Here is a 21,203-nt window from a genome sequence, read left to right on the forward strand (position 1 = left end):
TCATGGATGAGCTGATAAATGAATGATGGGCAAAGCTTCAGAGCCACAAGGATTCATGAGGATTTACAAGTTTGGCTGCTTATATCTAAAGTCCTTCAACTAAAAAAGGCTAGAAATACCACTTTAAAAGGACCTAATGTTAGATTTACAGTACATCTTGGTCTAGCGCAGACCAAGAAAAATTTTGGAGGACTGTCTTTCCTCACAGTGCATTTTTGCATTTATTCTCCTCTCTGAGCACATGGAAAACTTTCCAGAAGTTTATATTAGACCCTCAAAAAGGCTTAAGTTCACTTCCTCAAAGCAAAGTTTAGAGGAAATGATACACATGCCAAAGCACTTGACCCTGCAGGAACCTGCACAGGCTGCAAGTCAGGCTGCCTTGAGAGACCTCCTCGTGTCACAAATGCCACAACAGTTTTGTTCAGTGGGGATCCAGGGAGGTTTCCACCTGCATCCTATTTGGTCATGAACTTCTGAGTGCCTGCAATTTCCCTGAATTACATGTTACAAGAGCTGTAATGGCATCTAACAGCAAATTCTTCCAGGCAACTCACATAAAACTTGTACAATTCCACTTTCTGACCAAGAGAGACTCAAAGGCAGACATTCACTGAGCCAGAGGGCATCACAGATGTGTAGGGCAGCACCACTGCTGGGGACACAGGGCAGAATTCTCAGTACCCTGAGGATTATTTTGTCCATGCATTTCGTGATCCTTCAGTGGCAAAGGAAGGATTAATGGATGAGTACAGTAGATAAATATTCTTGGAGGTCCCTTCACTCCTAGGACTCCCAGGCTATTTGCTTGCCAGAGCAGTCTCATTACCTTGTCTCCCACAGAGTTTGTCATGGAGTCAGGTTTCCACTGGCCATTTACAACCTGTGGACTTTGCCACACTTTTCTGGGGCTCAGAAGGTGAAATCAATATTATTCCTGGTGACTCAGTTACTGGGTTGTGTTTGTGTGTGTGGGGCTGTTCATGAAAGCCTTCAGGAGAGTTTCCTGTGTTCATGGGGAAGTAGAGAGTTTGTGGGCAAGGAACATCTCTGGCAGGAAAAGTAGTATATTGTCAATTCTGAAACCAGCCAGCTCTAAACTTTCATAAGTGGAAGGATGAATAAGGTTTATATGTATACAACTCTTAGTCCACAACAGTACTTTAGAGATAAAAAATTAAATAAAATCAATGTTAACATAACAGGTAATCCCAAAGTGCTCTCTGAAATTATTTTCTAAGGAATAATTATCATTTCAAGATGAACTGAATCCAAAATCGAAGGCCAAAAGAGGTCTTGGACTAAATCAGGCAAGCACACCACACTTCGTTGCACTCTCTCCTGGCTCTCTTTCTGGGAAAGATTCTTCCACCTCCCATCTGAGTTAGGTTACAATTAGCCTTCAACATGCAGATCCACTATGAATACACCACAAGATGGTTGCTGTAACAGAGCACCATGAGATTTGAAAGGAAAACCCAAGCACAAAGAAAAAACATAGAAAATGTAATGTGGGACTTTGGGAAAGCAGCTGTTTAATTCTGGGCCTTTTCTGCAAACAGAAAATCTCAGAAACAGCAAGACTCACAAGAAAATTTGAACTTTGAGGCAAAATTATAATTTAATTTCAGTAGTATTAGCAAACACCTCAACTCCTCTACTCCACACTGAAGGAATTGTGGCTGTGGAGTGAACTGTGAGTTTGTGTTTCTGGCAGAGGGGAGGGCAGCACTGATATTCCCTCTCAGTCTCACTGAGTAGAGCATTTACTCTGTTCCTGTTGTCAGAGTCATCTCTGTCTATTCTCCTCCTGCTACAGACACTAAACAGCATATTTGATAAAAAAAAAAAATCCTTCCATATTTAAAGGACAATAGGACAATTCGCTAATTGAATAAACTGATTATTTTAAGGACATTTACAAAACCATTCAAAAACCATTCACCCCATCAAGAAAAAAATTCCAATTGGTGTCGGAGCTGTCCTTAGGGATATACCACTCTAAGCCTCTCAGCATTGCGCTGCCAGTGTCTTTGTTCTTGACCTGACCTAAAAAAGTGCTCTCTTTATGAGTCACAGAGGATTTATTTTCTGCCTTAGCTTAGCCTCAGCTTCTTTTAGTTAGAAAATGACAGTTTTGCTCAGTTGTGGCAAATGACCTGCACTTTTTATGATGTAGATGATTGTCCGCAGGATCTATGCTGAAGCCACCAGTGTAATTGAATTTAGGAGCACAACTGCCTGGAAATGTTTACTAGAAACATCACTCTTGGGATGGCAGTCGGTTTTGGAATTTCCTCCTATTTTCGTAGATATGTTTAAGCCTAAAAGTGCAATTTATCAGAATATTTTACAAAATACTCTTTTATTGTCCACTGAAATATTTAAAGTGTGAATTAGAACTGTAGTTCACACAAGTCCCTAAGAAATGTACAGGTTTATCTTAATTTGCACCAATGGAGGGTCTGGCTGTATGAAAACGCTCTCCTTTCCCCAGTTTTACATATTAATTTGTCCCTTGAATCAGCTCAGAACAAAACCCTATAGTCTATATGCTCCGTTCTGTAACTTGTTAGAAATTTTTGTACATCTGCAAGGAAGCATTTTATAATCTAGGCATTAAAGCTTACTGATATGTGCTTTATGGCTTACAGAAAACTCTGAAGATATGTTTCAGGACAGTGTTTATTTATATTTAAATTAAAACTTGTGCAGAGGGAAGTCATAAACACTATCTACTCCTACAAATTTGAATCAGTTACTTAAGACTTGTCTCTCCCAGATTACCTAAGGGGACTCTTTCCTTAAAATGATTCCTCTTTGAAACCTGAGTCTGGGTTGTAGCCCTGCTTTAAGACATGGGAGATTGGTCAGAGACAGCTCCTCAGCAGCTCAGGGGAGGGATGGCCACAGGTACCCAGGGCCTGACCACAGCCCTGCAGTGACACCAGTGTCACTTCACATGGAACTCATTTACTCCAGGTGTGAGCACTCTGCTCCAGAGAGACAAAGTCCTTAAGCTGGTCCTAATAACAGACTGTAATTTTCCAAAGCAGAAATATAGCTCAAATTCTTGCACTGGATCAAGACAGGCTGCTGGTCCCCGAGCCAGAATTCTTCAGCTAAAGAAAGTCTCATGGGTCTGAGGCAGTTTATATCACTGGGGAGCTGGACCTGTGTTTTTTCAGGTTTATTGAAGATTGCACTTATCCTTCCATTTGTTGAGTATTTTTATTAATATTTTTTACTTAATTCCTGCTCTGTAAATTTTAATTTCCAGATCTCAGGTCTTTGTAATCAAATCAAAACTTCATTATCTAAGTAGTATTGGTAATGCTCAAAATCTGTAACCCTAATCCCACAGTGTTGTAGTAGGTGATTTTAATTATTTTTCCTTTAAAATTCTGATCACATTCAAGAGCTTCTAGTGCAAAAAAAATCCTGAAAATAAGACAAAACTATCTCAGAATAATAAAAAGCTAGAAGAATAGAAAATTGAAGTATACTATTTTGAAATCCTCATGAATTTTAAGCCAAATTTCAACCCGATGTGCCTGAGCAATTAATTTTGTAGGTATGCTAATTATTTACATATTTTCCCATAATTAAAAGAGTTTAGATTTCTATCAAGGTTTTACAGGGCGCTGTATTCTGTACATTATGTAAACAATGCAGTGCTAATACTTCTTCCATCTCTTTCAACCTTCCAATTGGTTTTACATCCTGACATTTAAAAAAAAATGTAAATGTTAAAGGTTACCTACTTCTATAAGGAAGTCATTTACTCTCCCATTCAGGGTAAAGGCACACCATTACCATCTGAAATATTAAATCACTACCAATTCATACTATGTAGGAGTTTTGTGGAGCAAATGGGTTTCTCACTGATTGCCACTGTTACTTTCAAAAAAAAAAGTGCATGTGATGAGTGGAGAACCAGCTTGGGGACCCTGCGGTGCAGTGAGAGGGCTGGCACTTCAGTCCTGCAGATGCACAGTTGTTGTCTGCCACACACGTCCACCAGAAGGGAGAAGATGAAGTTCAGCATGGTGAGACTGCAGCTGTGCACATTGTCCACCCACGTTCGTGGCTAACAGCCCAGCTGTGGCACACCTTCCCTGCTCTTCAGGATGAGTGAGAGCAGGGTGCCAGCGCTGCTGGGCAGGCTGTGGGCAGCACATGCTGCCCTCTCTAGAGCCAACCCATCCTGACAGACCCATGGAGCTTCGTTCTCTGTGGGGAACTGAGCCTGGTTGGGCTGCTGCCCTTGGGTGTGCTCTGGAGCTTTGCCTAAATCCACACTTCAGCATAGGCTTGTGCATAAACAACACTGCTGATGAACAAGCTGGGACTTGAGAATCAACTCAGATCTACATTTAAGCAGTGCTGTGGATGACACATACTCAGCTTGAGAATTTCCTTTCACCCTGTCTGGAGCAAGGGGTGTACACAGCTGCACACGGGAGTCCAAGGGCTCCAGAACCCACTCAAGTCAACAGAGACTTTGGATTTTAAGTTGTTTCTGTTCCATAACTGCTGGAGTTTTTGAGATATGCAAACCAGAGAAGCCCACAAGCTTTCCATAAACAGCATGAGAAAGCTACAATACTTCTCTAACCACATCTTACACATTTGGTGTATTACTGCAGGACACAGTATGTCCACTGGATGTTATTTATTTCTAAGAGTATTTTCATAGACTTCCCTGACTTAAGAAGCCTGTATGCCCAGATGCAAAGGTAAACATTGCTCGTTGTGTGTAATGTTTGCTGAACTGGGCTCTAACCAGCTGTCTGTTCATTTTTTGTTCTCATTTTGTTCCCTTACAAGCATACGCAGTATCAGATGTCATCTAGTCTTTTTACATATCTGCAAAAAACACATAAAATCTCTTACTTTTTTACCTTTGCTTAATATGACATATTTCAAAGCCCTACAAAGTCAGCTGTTTGTTAGATTTATCGTCCCTTCAAAAAAAGTTCATCAATACCCGTGAGATGTTACTTTCATGTGGATTTGTGCACTGAGAAACTGCTGTCTGATAACTTAAGCAAAAAGTAAATCTTCCTTAGCTAACAACATCAGAAACAATTTCCAACAAAAGCTTCTAGGAAATATTCAATTCGCTGTACAAAGATTCATTTTTATCTCTGTATTATACCACTGATGTGCCAAATGGGAGCAGAATTGTCTGCACTGATAGAACAACATGCTCTCCCCTCCTATGGTAGGCATTTTCTTTATTTTGCTTTCGTGCACTCTGGGCAGATAAAGGCCATGATATTAAACTGTTCTGCCATCCCGTCATACTTTGTTGGTTACTGCTTAAAATATAGCAGATGTAGCTTCAAAGTGATATGAGAATGCAGTCTAGTACCTAAGCACAATACACATCCCTTACTGAAGGCTATTTATTGAGGAGAAAACATTTCACACATTTGTGTGTTATACAGAAGATGCTTTAATAAGGTTATTGTATTTGCCTGTCATATTGTACTAGCTTTGTACTGGAAATAGTCTTATTAAAGAGAAAGACTGTCTTTTCTATGACCAGGGTCTTTGATATTTAGAGAAAGATAAAACAAAAAGAACAAACTGCTCGAGCATTTCTTTGACATTCTGACACACTATTTCCTAAGCTGATGCTCTTGAGGTGAAAGCTAAGAAAAGCAGAGAATGAAATGCTTTGCCTTTTCTACTCCCTAGCCAGTAATAAGCCCTTTCATAATCAGCAATAGTCAAAGATATTCCACTCCATCAAAACCAAATACAAGTCATCCCCTGTGGAGTCAACAAGAATTTTCAATTTTCCACCCTTTTAGTACAGGTGCTTTTTATGAGCAACTTCGAAGAAGACTACTCAGTGCTCAGCCATCTGGTCATATCCAAACCCCCAGATACTTTGTCTCAAAGGCTATTAGAGAATAGTTTTAAAGCAAATGAAAAAAAAAAAAAAAGAAACAAAACCAAACTAGGTGCAGCATTCTTTATTGTGAACTGTACTGTGACATGCTGCTCTCTCACTAATTCAGGTACATCCCCTCCTGAATTCTAAAGTGAGTTTCATCCAAGTCCTTCATTTTCCAGGATGGTGGCCACTAAGGGAATGAAGCAGAAAAAATGTGAGGATCTTGAAGGCACCATTAGCAGCTCCATTTTTGTTCACGCACATGCACATACCACCACAAGAAAAGAGATTTTTACTAGGAAATACATTCTTTCTTATACTCAAAATGAAGTCTTTTGCAAAAAGTGGTCATAGGTGTTCCACCTTGGATTAATGTTGCATTTCCTCCAATATATTTCTGCATTCACTGTTTCTATCCGTCCCCAGTTAATTCTCTTTTCATGGTTTTCTCCTCATTTTCTCTTTTACCATCTTTCTCATTTTTAAAACATTTTTACTATTGATTTTCAACCCTAATTACAACCACAACTGTGCATTTTATTTTCTCTCACACAGCAGGTGAAATTTCATCACTGACTACAGTGAACTTGCACTGATGACAAACACAATGGACCACAACTGGCAGCAGCTCATTTATCAGCTGCTGCCATCAACCCATTTGAAATAAATATAAATGCATGAGTGCAAAACAAGTGAAAAGTTCATAGAGCAGGTGGATAATAACTTCCATCCTGAGCTTCACCAGTCTTTTTGCATCTTATTTTCTGTCAGCCAAGAGAAAACACTATGGTATCTCTCATGTTTCTGACCAATCATTAGGATTTGAAAGCAAGCACCTGACAGCACCTTTTCTCATGCTTATACTTTTGTCATCTTTCACCTGTGGAGTTGGTTCTAACTTCTGCTTCAAGCTGCCCTTTCTGATGATCTTTGCTTCCAAATAATTCCTTATGTTTTTATAGCTTGTTTTTGTATGTGGGTTAGTTTTTTTGTGCTTGGTTTGTTGTTTGTTTGGTTTTTTTTTAAGTATAGAAAAGGTAACAAGAATGGCAACAATGCTGCATAAAGGTATAGAAAAACCTTTTACACAGAGAGAATTATGATTTTTCAGAGTGGAAGACTTACAACAATCAATGGATAAGGTGGAAGGATGTAAGACAAAGAACTCAACTATGAACAATATTTTTCCTCACCTCCCAAGAATTTGTTGGTGTACTCATGAAGTAGCAAGGTTAAAACAAAGAACAAAGAGAACAGTACAGAACTGAATTGCAGAGGTTCACTTTCACAGATTGTTATAGGTGCAATATATAAAGAGTGACAAAGTCACAGAGTAACTCCAGTGGCTGCTCTAAGCACAATGGTTCAAATCCTGCTCTACTCATGAGAAATGCAAACTGGTGTTTGCAGGTCTGTCTCTATCTATCCTCATTCTTACCCTTCCTTAACTATCAGGTACTAACTACTATTCTAGAAAGAATAAAAAATTAAATGGACCTTTAGTGTGGCCCAAGTATCTTATTGAGTTGACAATAAAGCTGCAATGTGAACCTTTTGATTTGACTTTGTTTACTGGAGAGTGGGAGGAAGATGTTTTCCCACATTCAGCACTGGCCTTCCATGATCCAGATCTACCCCCGCTGCTGTACCTGGAGTCACTTGCACATGAGTCTGCTTTGTGAATCATGCCTAAAAAGCATACACCACTTGCTTTGCACTGAAGCATACAGATAAAATGTCTTTGGGGGCTGGTTTTTTTTTTTTTAATTTCTTCTTTTTTTTTTCTTTTTTTCCCCCCAAGTCTATGAGCGGATGCTTCAGTTGCTTGCAGAGATCAGACACACAGCAGAAGTCTTTCCTCTCTTAATGGTCTGCTATCTTTAGAATATGACTAAGTTTCTAATTTTTTTCCCCACCCACTTGCATAGCTCAATACAGCTGAGCAATACTGTAGACATAGCAATGAAGATAAATGACATACTGAAAATATTTTTTTACTTTAAAACTGACAGAAATGACATACAAATGTCTGATCCCAAAGCCAGTATCACAGATGTATTTGCCTTGCCTGCTGAGACTGAACTTCAAGTAACTAAAAAGCATTAATTCCCTTTCTTGAAAACATTTACAATGAGATTTCATGTACACCATGGCAATAAACATAATGTAGCAACAAACTGCACTGTTGTCCAGAATAAACTAACCTATATATTGCACTGAATGTCTCTGTCAGGCCCAGAGACACGCCTGCTCTTTTCAGTAACATGCAGGTTGTTTCAAATTGTGATCCAGTCAAGCCTCATTTCAGCAGCTGTCTCTTGAAACTTCACAATACAGAAACCTTCTTCTAGACACTCCAGTGTACAAAGAAATTAAGTTTAATCATGCTTAAGATACAATGCTTACTCTTTGAGGAGTCTTTTTTCTCATACAGAAATAAGTTTAAGTCAAATGCTTGTTACTCTGGATTCAATATTTTATAAGCACTGCAAAGTACATTTACAGACATGAGGGAAAGATTCTGAAAAGCTGTAAAAGACTACATGTTATCTCAGATCAACTCAGCAGAAATATATCCTACTGGCTTAACATGCATACACATGTGCACAGAAAAGAGCAGCTTCACGAAACAGACATTTTAAGGTGCTCTGCAAGTAACTGTCTATTTAATAATAAGATAGTTTAGGATACTGCATACAGTACCCTTATTTTATGATCAACATTTATCCTATATTTTGCACTGCACACTTGTAGACACATGCTTGAATTAGTGTGAGACAAATGGCATAATTCCAGATCCCCTAAACCTCGGAGACCTATATTGTCATGCACACACAGCATGCACTTTACTACTACCTAGGAAGCTGTATCTCTTCACCTCCTCCTCTTTTTTCAAAAGAAGCCACTTCTGAATAAATGGGATAAATAGCCCCCAGGCAGATACTTAGAAATCACAGCTAAAACAGGCCCTGGTTTATCTGTAGGCAGCCTCAGTGAGGTGGGTGCAGGGAAAACCTGGTCTCACACAGTGCAAGGCATCTGAAGAGTGGGCAGAGCTGCCCACTGTAGTGCTCCTGCTGGGGAGAGACTCCCTCTTCCCACAGGTTTATGAGGCAAGGGTGAGAGAGACTTTCCAAACTGATCAATATCAGACAATATCTAAAACAATCACAGCCCTCAGAAATGCTCTGCAGTAACCTGGGAAGCTCCAGAAGCTCCAGAAGCAGCATATTCTGCACAAACCCTGTCTTGCCAGGCTTCATTCCAGCCTGGGGATTTTTTGGGTTTGTTTTGCATCATTTTGCCTTTTTCTGTTTGTTTTTTTTTTTTTTTTTTTTTTTTTAATGTGCTTATTCTACTTCTGATCTGGAGAGCAAAGTCTCCCCACAGTACAGTGATCCTCTGCAGCATCCATGTGCCTATAAACATTCTCATGACATGTATGACACAGACCTACATGATGGGACACTGCCCCTTCTGTGTCCAGCAAATAAGGCCAACTACTCCTTCATCAGGGGAAACTGGAGATTTCTGTGCTGTGCTCAGCCTAGATCCATGTAGGAACTGCTCTGGAAAAGCAACAAATCCCCTTTATCAGTGAAAGGCATGCTGCAAACATCCCCATACCAACAGCAGCCCCACTGCCCACAGAGCATCCTGTTCACTGTGCCCTCACAAAGAGGAGACAGAACATTTTCTCCAGTCATGCTAAAATCACTTTCAGACTGCAGTACATTTGACAAGAGTACTTATGAGGAGCTCAGTGGCTGATATTTAGGAGCAGCAGCACCCTTAATAAGAGCTGCAATAGTCAAATATGAAACCTTCAGGAGCTTCAAGCCACTGAATACTGCATACAGCAGAACCCTTCCTTGTACTGCTGGATCTGGGAAGGGGCAGCTGGTACTGCCAGGTACCACAGGAGAACTCTGTACTGCAGGAAGAACTCACTGATCTCCATGTTAGGGCTACTACACCTAAGCTGACCAAAGAACCCAGCCCTGGACAAAACATATATTGAAAAAGTTTTCAAATAACATCTTTAAACCTCATTATGATGCTGACATTTACCTCATAAACATTGTGGCATGTGTTTTAATATTAAATTTGCTTGGTAAGATGGAGAAAGAGAACAAAAAAAGAGGAATGCTAAATAGAGTGATCTCTAGGAGCTGAGCACTGTGTGTGTTGTCAATTAAGTGGCAGTTTTACAATTAAAGTATTTGATTTTCATAAATCTGTTGCAGCATGTCAGAGGAGACTAGGAAGAGAAAGTCTGGGGGTGGAAGTCACAGAAGGAGGCACAAAATTTTCCCCTGCAGAAGCCTAACATTCATTTTACAATTGATTCATTGAACAGAAGCATCTTGCCACAGCAGCCACCCACCTAACGATGAAAAAGCACGGCGAGTGCAGTGATGATGGCACAGCACAGTCAGGCAAGACACCTCATGTTAGCCATGGGTGGCTAATGCCACTACCCCAACACCCATACTCTGAGCTTTGCCCACCCTCTTGCTGGGTAAGACAAGTTACTTCAAACCTCAAGGCAAGGAATATAATAAATGAATATGCATTCAAACAGGAGGTCTGTGTTCCCTTAAGGATTCCCTTAGGAATATGCTTCCTGACACACTGCAAGGTGTGTTATGCAAAGAGAAAACACTGCCATTTCATATAAAATAGTCAATCAGAATTGCATCATAAATATATAATTTCATTTTCTAAAAACACTCTAAAATGACTGACATTATTCCCAGGAATTAATCTTGATTAAATTGTTCAGCTTTCCTGTAATTTGTGAAGGATGCAAGTGGTTAGGTCTATTTAGGACAGAGATGGACGTGTCAAGCCACGGCACAGGATGAGCTGGAGGGAAACATTAATGCACTAACTCTAACCTGTTTTTATATCATGAGTCTCTCTCCTCAGTCCCCTCCCCCAAGTATGTAAATTGGCAGTAAATGACTGGCATTCACAAACGTGCCTCCAAGCAGGTTAGGGATAATTAGTAAAGCATGTAGACACCCTGTCCTAAGAGCCAATTGTGACAAATCCACAAAATAATGAATCTCTATTAATAGTTAATGATGTATGTCAAGAAGAGCCCAGACTTTGGGCTCTTCCCCTTTAAGCCTGTGTGTTATCCCCTTGTGTTTCAGCTGGTCCAGCTGAATGCCTCCCTCCCCGTGTGCTGGCCTGCTTTGAATCCCAGCCAAGATGAAGTCATTGAAAACTGCCAGTCCGAATACTTCAGAAGTCTACCGTGGAACAAGATTCAACAAGCCTCTTCTCAATTTGTAAATATGTTGGAATATAAGTAGTAAAAAGGCTCCGATGTCAAACAAGTTTAAGCATTAGCCGTGTTCCTTTATGAATGCTACAGTGGTGCTTAATGCTTCATGTATTAAACCCTATTAACACTGCAAAGTTATTTCATCCCTGTTCCTCACACTGTTTTGCTCATAGATTTTTTGACATATATTTCTTTTAGTCATTTAGACCATTCAGCTACTGCAATGATGTATATGTATTGATAGTTTTAAAGTCATATTTAGAGGTCTAGGTTCTCAAAACATCATATTGGCATGATTTTGCTTGACACAAAAGAAAATTAGTTTTAGAAAGAACTTGTGTTTTGTATATTTTGTTTCTAACATGGTAAGTTACATAATTTGGGTATATACATATTTGTGACCCACTTTGGGGTTGTTGGAACATATTAAAATACCCAAGTAAAACATAAACAGAACATAAACCTTTGTCATGTGAAGAGAGTAACAGTGAGAATTGAGATGACATTACAATTTTATGATGAATGTTTTTAAGTCCTCCTGGTTGTTTGCAACTTAGTGGCTCTTGATGCCCAACCATTACTGACAGGCCATGTGCTGTTAATTGGACTGAAAAAATGACTTGCTCCAAAATTCATCACTCTTAATAGCTTAGCCTCTTTGTTGTCTTCACAATTAATTTCCTTACTACCAGAAAAGCTAAAAGAGTTAACTCTACACACAGTGGGTCATCAAATTTGAACCAAAAAATTTTAACCCAAACTTCTAGCATGTGTTGATCCAGATCAGTGTCAGCTTATGTCCCTCCCTAATTATTTAGAAGAACAGCTGGCAGATTACTTGTAATACTTCAGTCCTTGTGGCATATGTAGGAATCATGGGTTTTAATTTGATCTCACAGAAAAGGCAGGGTTTTAAAAGAGAATTCAGGTGATTTACTGTAATCAGTGGAAGAGCAGTGCAGCCAGCAGTGATAAAGAAGAACTTTCAAATTATCTGATTTTAACATGACAGGGTCCCTCTGAGAAACTTTTACACCTTCTGTTTAAAAAGAATAAGGAGCCTATAAAACCTAAGCAAATGTTTCTGACTACAGCCCCTACCTTTGTGAGACAAGGTTAGTGAATCCCCATCCTTTATTTGCCTTTCTTTGTTGTCTCTTCAGAGACACATCACTGCAAGTCATCGAACCCTACAGAACTTTCAGAGGTAAAGAGCAGCTGAGGGTTTGAAAAGTGCCAGAGCATTAATTAGCTCAGAATTCCTCAATCTCTACTGATACAATGAAAGTTTCTCAATCACAGGATGATGTGGAAAGCCTAATAGCAGCTTTATAGTTAAAGCACAGGAGTGGGAGGCAAGAAGTGCAGGTTCTATTCTTACTGCCAGCACTGTGTGCAACCTTCAACAAACCATCCGTTTTCATTGCTCATTTTCTCTGTATGCAAAGTGGGAATAATTGTGCTCACAGGACTCTTCTTAAGCTAACTTCACCTCCATCTGAGAAGCACTTTGGGATCTTCAGGTTAGAGAAACCATTGAACTGTAAAATATAATTTAAAATATGTATTCTACTGGATGTGCTTAAAATAAGTATTCCCTGTGCCAGTGTAAAGAGGAATTTTGAGTGTGGGATACCAAGTCTAGATAATTTAACTGTTACCTTGAAATGTAAAAACGTTGTTTGCAAAGGATTTTTCAATTCAGCAGATGACTGTAAAGCAGCACTTCAAACAGCTTTGCACAGAATATCTATTATTAGTAAACAACTGTGCCTTACAGGATTATTTGCAAGACTCTGCATTAGGTACACTTGAGGTAGGCTTCTGAAAATAGAGCTTCAAATGTGTTAAAAGATAATATGTGTGTATGTGGATAAACTTCTATATTTTCTACAAACTTGCATTTCTGTTCTAACAAAACTAATTTCAAAAATGACATTCAATATCTGACACACTTTATGCTCAGTAAAGGTGCCACACTGCAGAAGAACAAAGCATGGAGCTGGCCTGGCTTTGGCTGTTTCCTGTTTAGTCAGAAATAGCTGTTGGAGCCGTGTTTATGCCTCACATCACATCAGCAAACAGCAATCATCCCTAAACACATCTGCCCAGTTGGTCCTGGATGTAAACACTGAAAAGTTCTGTTCTGTGTGACCAGTTTCAGGAACTTTTATGCAGGAAAGAGTAGGAGAACAGTTACTGTGTGAGGACTCCTGGTAGGACTGGTGACCCTCTTCAGACTTTTCCTTTCAAACAGATGCACAGATTTGTCTTCATTCATTTATAGTGCACTAGAGCTTTAGTGATCATCTCAGCGTTTTTTCCTAGGGCCTTTCTACCCACACAAATGGTAAACATTTAGTAAATATTTGTTGAAGACTTCAAACATAATCTACTTCGAGAATTCGGATTGTTAGCTAAATTAAAAAGGTATAGTCTGCATGCAATCATCAGTCTGACTCCAAGTAAACTGGGGCTCAAAGCATGTCAAACTCATAAATTCTTAAGCAGTGGAAATGTTTCAAAGACCTCTGCCAGCAAACATTTAAGAAAGCAGCTGAATCTTTGCCTTTGCAAAAGAAAAATAACAAAATTACCCAAAGACAGGGTAATAGCTATGCCTTTACTTTACACATAAGCTGACCATGCAGGGACAGCTACCAGCTTTCTCCTGTAAGAAACCTCTAGAATAAGCTGTTATTTTCAGCCCAAGAATAGGACACAATTTCCAAGGCTACTTATCTTCTGCAAGTTAGGAAGATATACTCAGCTCTTCCCAGCACCCCAGAAATCCCTGGTTGTGGAGCCTTTCTCTGCCTTCTCTTCTGCAAAAGCTCCCAGTCCATAACCCCATCACCCTTCCAGGCAGGCAGCCTGCTCAGTCTGCCAATTGGGAACAGACCATAGCTGATTCCCAGCACCTCTGCCATTTTACAGCCTTGGCCAGCTGTTCTTTCAGGGCTTTAAAGACCAGGAAACTGCCATCCTGCTCACCATATAAAAAGAGGATATGCCTTCACTGTAGGGGAATTACCAGCTTTGCTGTGTTTGGCAGAGCACACAACCCAAACCCCTGTAAAACATTTGCTTTACACAGCAGTAAGCTGAGAACAGAGAGGTGGAAACTGTCAGATATGCCTGAATCAGGCACACAGCATTACCTTTATGCAATGTGACTTTGTCTCATACTGAAATAGGGCACAGCTGAATTTGTAAATAGCCTAGTATTCACTCCTCTGTCCTTGTGTAAATTAAACAGGAACCTTTTGAACAACAATTCTGGTGTCCTCTGTGATCTCTTCTGGAGCCTCCACGTGGAGGCACCTTGCAGGTGACTGAGATCTTCCAACTCCCAAGCCACAAAACATATCAGAGATGAAGGCAGCTTACAGTCAGTGGTGAGATATGGTGACATTGAGATATGGAAGCACCTACAGGAAAGATTTAGATACATCTATGACAATTCTGTGCATGATTTGGTGGCGATTTAAAAATTAAACTACATGGTAAAGTTTATTGGCTTTATTATCTTATAGAAAGCTTTCCTTTGAAGAGGAATATTCTGTTAGTCATTTTGGGTTCAACTGTAACAGAATCTAATCTGGGTATCTGCAGTCCTGACTATTAGCAGCTTTTATGATCTTGTGGATGTTGAGTTGAGCATTAATAAAAAAGTGTTACTGTATAAATATGTATGTATTTCCTGGAAAATGGATGCAGTCACCAGTTCTATTTGTGTTATCACCCATGAGCCAGCCATGTTCAAGGTCCCATTTGCACTTACACAGCAGAACTTATATGTCTCTAGCAGCTCCTCAATGAGAGTGGTATTGTTGAGAAAAATGTAGCCCAACCTTCCCTACTAAATGTCATTTATTTTATTTTTATTTGATTTTCCAACGTCCCTCATGTCCTTGTTTTGCCACCTGCTCTATCTCAGTCAGCATATAATTTATAAAACCCTGTAAGAAGGATGGAGACAATCTTCCTGTTACTGTTCTGTACAACATGAAGACAAAGTGATCCTGCTTATAGGAACGCAGCCATAGTATGGTTTCAAAACTAGATCTGGAAAAAAATCTGAGTGATTTCATAACATTGAGATTTCTAGGTAGTTTAAAATGTGTCCATTTGTTTTTGCAGTGCAAATAGCCACCACCAAGAACAAATGGTTCCTTGAAGTTAACAAAAAAGGGGATCAGAAAGCCGCTGCTCCTGTTTAAGCCTCTTGGGATTTTGTCACTGGTACAAGAGGGCTGAGATTTCATGCTGGCATCTAAATGTGAATGACCAACCCCATGCCAGAAGGGAAGCCACACATCCTTTTCTGTTTTGGTAGGCTCAATTGCAAAAATAGGTAAAAGCAAGACCACGCAAAAGTCACTCTGCCTCAAAGGTGAAGATTTTCTGAAGAAAAAAAATGGTCCTGACTCTCCATTAGCCATAATGTGTCATGACTGATTTTGGTGCAGATGCAAAAGAGGACAAAGAAATGGATCTAACACATTTTTCAAAAAAATAGGACTTCCAGACTTCCACTCAGATATTGTGAGATGCCAAGTTTCTGCTGACCATGCTTAATAAGCATCTTCTCCTTGAATTTGTCTGTGCCAAACCATGAACACTTTAAGTAGTTCTAAACTTTATCTTGATAGTTACTTTTCTTTTTCTCATTCATACTCTGACTTATGTATGATTTATAATGCTTCTACTGGGAAAGTTTCACATGCAAGTAAGCTTTCCCTTGTGAGAGTTTGTACATTACCATTTGGAGGCATCTTTTTACTTTTACTATAGTAATATTTTCTACATTGATTTTAAACTTCATCATTACTGGAAATTGTCTAGGTAATAACTTTAAAGATGTTAAAGAGCTGCTGGTATTTCATGCAAAAGCCTGACAAACATTCCATTAAAAAATGTGCTGGTGATAATTCATACAAAGGCACACTTTTCTAATCCCCTTCTTTTACTGCAGCTTTGGCCACCTGAAGTTACACACTTAATTTCTAAATACATGATTGGCCCCAGCTCCTCTTGTTTGTATTTTCCCCAGAGGAAGATGCTGAGTCAGACAGAGATAAAGAAACTTCTAACACAATTAGTCATTCATGATGTTCAACCCAAGATAAAGAGGGCTGGGTTGCAACTGCCTTTGAAGCTGTCTTTCTATCAGAATCTTGTAAAAACCTCATATTGAGACTTCACACAAATGGAAAAGAAATAGCAGTTTTATTGGTACCAATGCAAGATCATCAGCCCCAGCTCATGTTACGCAATGAGCAAAAATGAGATGGCAACAATGAAGAGAATAATTTTCACTCCACTGAAGACCTTTTTTTCGGACATTTTCTATTCATAATTACCCTTATTATTATTTGTTTTCAGTCACTATTCACACACTGGGCATAAAGCATTCAACCTTTTATCTCTATATATTTTTACCTATCTATTACTTTCATAGTATAACAAATTAGCTGCATTTTCATTCAGTTCTTTTGCTAGCATGTTGAATTTAAACAGACAGTATTCAGATTACATGGATTAATTAGATGTTTTATTAAAAAAAAACCCAGGAAAATGAGTTGCAGAGTATAATATAAAACACAGCAGGCTTTGACTTTCTGCCTGGAAGCTGTTTAAAAAAATAATAATAATTAAGAAGGAAATGAAGAGTACACTGTATTCTGTGCATAAATAAGAGATATTAAAGGCAAATATTTGCTTTTAGATTATGATGAACTCAGATTTATACAAAAAAATGGACTTGAGATGTTAATTTAGCTAAATATGAGCTCTAATCAGTCATTCCTCTTGCATCATCTTCCATGGCTATGCATAATTATAGTAGAGGTGCTCATACTGTAACACAACCTTTCACTGTAAGCTACAGCCTGAGGATGTTTTCTCCCCTTATCCTTGAATCCCCTTTGCACAGCCCTAAGCCCCATCACACATTTAGAAGGAACAGTTCAAAAACTAGATGGAGTATAATAAATTAATCTGGACTTAGTGGGTGGATAAAAGGTCCAGCAGGGGTTTGTTACAGACCCTGGGGACAAGAAGAGAGAGGAAAATGGAATACTGCACAATGACATTAGTAAGGCAAACCGAGATAATACTCTGTGTGCATGTGTCTGTGTGTGTCTGCAGAGTGCTGGGGGAAGGGTGGCATCAGTATTCTCAGCCTTGAATCATCCTAATGTAATAAGGATTGAATACTGCCAGCCTGCTTCCAGAGAGCCAGGGAAGGAGTGTTTCTACATCCACCCTGAAATTATCACACACCACCAAATCACAGACACAAGAACTCGACAATAAAAAGCAAACAGCATTAGCAAGCCTCCGTTCTGAGCACTCCTGGGAACTGGAAACCTTTGTTCTCTGACCACATCTACCCAGAGAGGGAAGGTGTGCACAGCCTGCATCAACTTACTGTGGTACAACTTCTTAATAGGAGATGCAAGAATGAATTCTTGTGCTTTTCAACAACAGGTAAACACAAGTGTTAGATACCATAAACCAGGTTTGTCCTGCTACATACTCTTACATATAGTACTAGTGCCACATCAGTGTTTAGAGCCAAGGTGGCAGCTGCACTGTGCTGGCTGGTGCTACCACCTTTCCAAGGAAAGATTAAACAATAAAAATGCTTCTGTCCTACCCATAGTTGTGAAAGGGGCTCTCCTTGTCACACAGACCTGGACTTCCTACATGCTATGAACCATCTTCAGGAAGGATATCAAGGCAGAAGTGGATAATTTTATAAAGGAAACATTTCAGAATGCAGAGAAGCACACAGCAAAACAGAGTGCAAGAAAAGAAAGAGGAAGCTCAAATGGATTGAGAATTGTAGTCAGAAGCCAACAAACCAACAGGTTTGGAAAAGTAATTTCTGATGATCCATTTCAAATTTCTACCTAAAATACAAAAGGTATGAAAGAAATATTCCTGTCTTAAGTATATACTCATCATAACTCAACATGCAATATGCACTTTGAAATGGAAAGGAAACAAAACTAATGTAATTGTAAAACAAGCCTAAACAGCAGCTGCTCTTCATTCCCTTTTCCACACCTAATATAAGCAAGGGCTTGCTATAGCTCATGCAGCTTGGGTCATTACACATTATATCAAAGACCATAGATGCCAGTGCTTCCCATTTTACTTTTCAGAATTCTGGATGACCTCTTTAGGCATTACACAAGGAGAGGGAGATGGACATTGTACCTTCTACTCTATTAGTATCTGAGATAACAAGCTGAAGTGCCTTCTACCTCTGCTTGCACTGAGCAGATCCTCCTCTCAGCTCTCCTAGAGCTGTTGAGGAAAAGCAGGGACATGAAGGAGGTCCTCCTGCACATCACTCATACTCTCCCCATATCTACTCTTTCCTAGAACAATTCTCCCAACACAGCAGACCTATGCTTTTTGAAGAGGAGTTTCCAATTTTGAACCTGGCTTTAGTTTAAAAACATCATTTTTTTTCTACATTCTTTCAAAAACTGCATCTGCAATGGAATCTTCAGAGTGCAAGAATTATGTGTGGTTACTGGCTTAATCTCTGATGGATTCCCAATGGTCTGTTTTTATCTCATGATCTCAGAACAATTTAGGATGTTGCACAAGAACCAACAGCTCTGATGCAAAGAAATGGTAGCAATGCAGTTTTTCAAGTTAAAAATCTGGATATGATGCTGGATTTGCAGCATTTGACTGGCTGAAGATTGTGAAAGGAAACAGTTAAGTAAAGGATATTACCCAGAAAAGTACCCAGAAAAGCTAGAAGTTAAAATAAGCCCAAGGTTATCAGGTCTTCAGCAACATCTTACATATAATAAAAAATATGAAGATCTGTAATTATCTGTAATTAACTGGTCAGTGGAGAACATTTCCAGAACATGCAGAGAGAGTTCATTTTGAAGTCATACCAACTTTCATCTGCTGGGGCTGCATCTGTCTATTGCCAGAACATACTCAATGCTGAGTATCTCTATTCCTGCATAACTCTTATTCACAAAACAAAAAAAGAACACAAACAATGTTCTTCCTTTAATCTGTTTGTATGTTTTAGATAAAGCTATTCTGGTAGTTTAAGACTATTTGTTCAGATTGCACAAGCTATTCAGTGCCAGAGTTATTTAAATCCTGGGAAGAGGTACTACAATAGATAGAAATGATGTATGAATAGTACATAAATGATGATAATGGAAGGGCTGATTTAATAAATAGAAACTTTAAGCTGAAAGCATGAATGAGAAGGCCTTGGATCTCCAGCTCCACTGATGTGGAACATGGGGTCACAAAAAACTGAGGACAAATGCTGCACATTGCCCTGTCCATTTTTATCCCATGCTCTGAAAATTGGACACTGTTGGATAAGCTGCTGGAGCTGCCACCTTGCAGATGATATTTGAAACTGACAATCTAATCATCTGCAGCACTTTTTGTAAAGAATAAGGAATTAGCTGTAGTGAACTGGCCTCATTTCAGCCTGCATAATTACACCCTGCACACCTATGATTCCTTTCCCTTTTCTTAGGGGAAAAAAAGAACGTGTTCTTCCCTTTCTGTAAGCCTTTTGCCTAGGAAATCTCAGCTATAGCTGTAATCATCTTGTGCTTAAGTTGATATCAAACTGTTAAATTTGCAATGTACTTTGAGATCATTTATTCTAAATCTTAAGATTATTATTGCAGACGTCTCAAAGGACTACATATTCCACCCTGCATGTTCCAATAATGAGGCATGAAAGAGTAAACTGAGAGTTTGGTTTCTGATTCCTCCTCCTTTTTTACCCTGCCCATTTATATGCTTTGAAAACTGAAGTCATAACACTGTCGGAACTTTTTTTAGTGGTTTAATAAACAAGACATGCTTGCACTTGCTTTGCATTTTAATAGCAATGCAGTGGCAATATGACACTTCCACAAATACAATGCATGCAATTACATAGGGTTTTAAAGGCTAATTTTTTGTCAGGCATATATATACACACATATTTTAAATTTCTTTTGTTGAAAACCTAAAAATCCTCTCTCATTTTTCACTTTCTCATTATAGGTACCTGACTGCCTTTCAGGTGGGATTTGAAGGGCACACACCACTTGGAGCTCTTAAGAGCCAGATCTTTGTGACTGTATCACTCTAGTTAACTTCAGTGAAAACTTTTCCATTCAGAAACAGAAGAGTACCTATGGAAGTGATTGCGTGGTTGATCTGGCAGTTTTTAATCTTTATTTTTCTTCCTTGAGGACAGTTCCAACACAAGGAATCTGCTCCCTAATCTGCATATGTAAATATACAGTTCTACTTGACTGTATTTGTACGTTTCCTCTTCTGCCTTCTCTTAGCTACTTCAGTGCTCTCCTGTATTTCAGTATACACAGCAAAATGTAGCTTGAGTGTGTCCAGGGTGTGCTGCTGCCCTGGTGTGCTGTGTTTCAGTGTGCTGTGTCTGGTGCTTGTGACCAGCAGACAGATATGACAGAACACTCAGGAGCGACCACCGGGAGCATCGGTGCTAAGAGCAACAATGGCCAAGCATTGCTAACATAAGTTTGGTTCAGGATTTTAAAGTCCCAAAGTATTGCAATGGCCTGTCAAGGGTTTTGGTTTGACCCATTTTAAATATGTTGTGTCTATTATGCAAGTAGACCTTCATTAACCTGCCCCGAAGTTCTTAAAGATTAAATTAAATCTCACTAGAAAAGATTCAAGTAGTAAAGTGGTAGTTTTAATTCTAAGGGATACAACTTATACTGTGTTATGCTTCTGATTTTAGACCATCACCTCTCTCTCTCTCTTTTGCCAGGCTCATGGTGCCATTTCACTCATTTTCATTCACAGGTAAATTGGATGACCAGGAATGAAATTAATTCCACAGTCTGGCTCAACATGCATTAAATAAACAAAAGGACTCATATTAACTTTAGTAGAATACCTACAATGTTTAGCAGAGCACTACAGTTAAGCCAAAATATGCATATAGTTTTAAAG

The 21,203-nt window shown here is 39.2% G+C and overlaps 1 protein-coding gene across 2 annotated transcripts in view; it reads right to left on the minus strand.

Moving 5' to 3' along the window:
* The window catches only part of MAMLD1 (mastermind like domain containing 1), a 249,530-nt gene that overhangs the window by 151,410 nt on the left and 76,917 nt on the right, over positions 1-21,203 (minus strand). The gene's annotated exons all lie outside the window — the stretch shown is intronic.

Source organism: Lonchura striata, chromosome 4A, assembly GCF_050655825.1.
Source record: "Lonchura striata isolate lonStrDom1 chromosome 4A, ASM5065582v1, whole genome shotgun sequence".
Classification (NCBI taxonomy): Eukaryota; Metazoa; Chordata; class Aves; order Passeriformes; family Estrildidae; genus Lonchura; species Lonchura striata.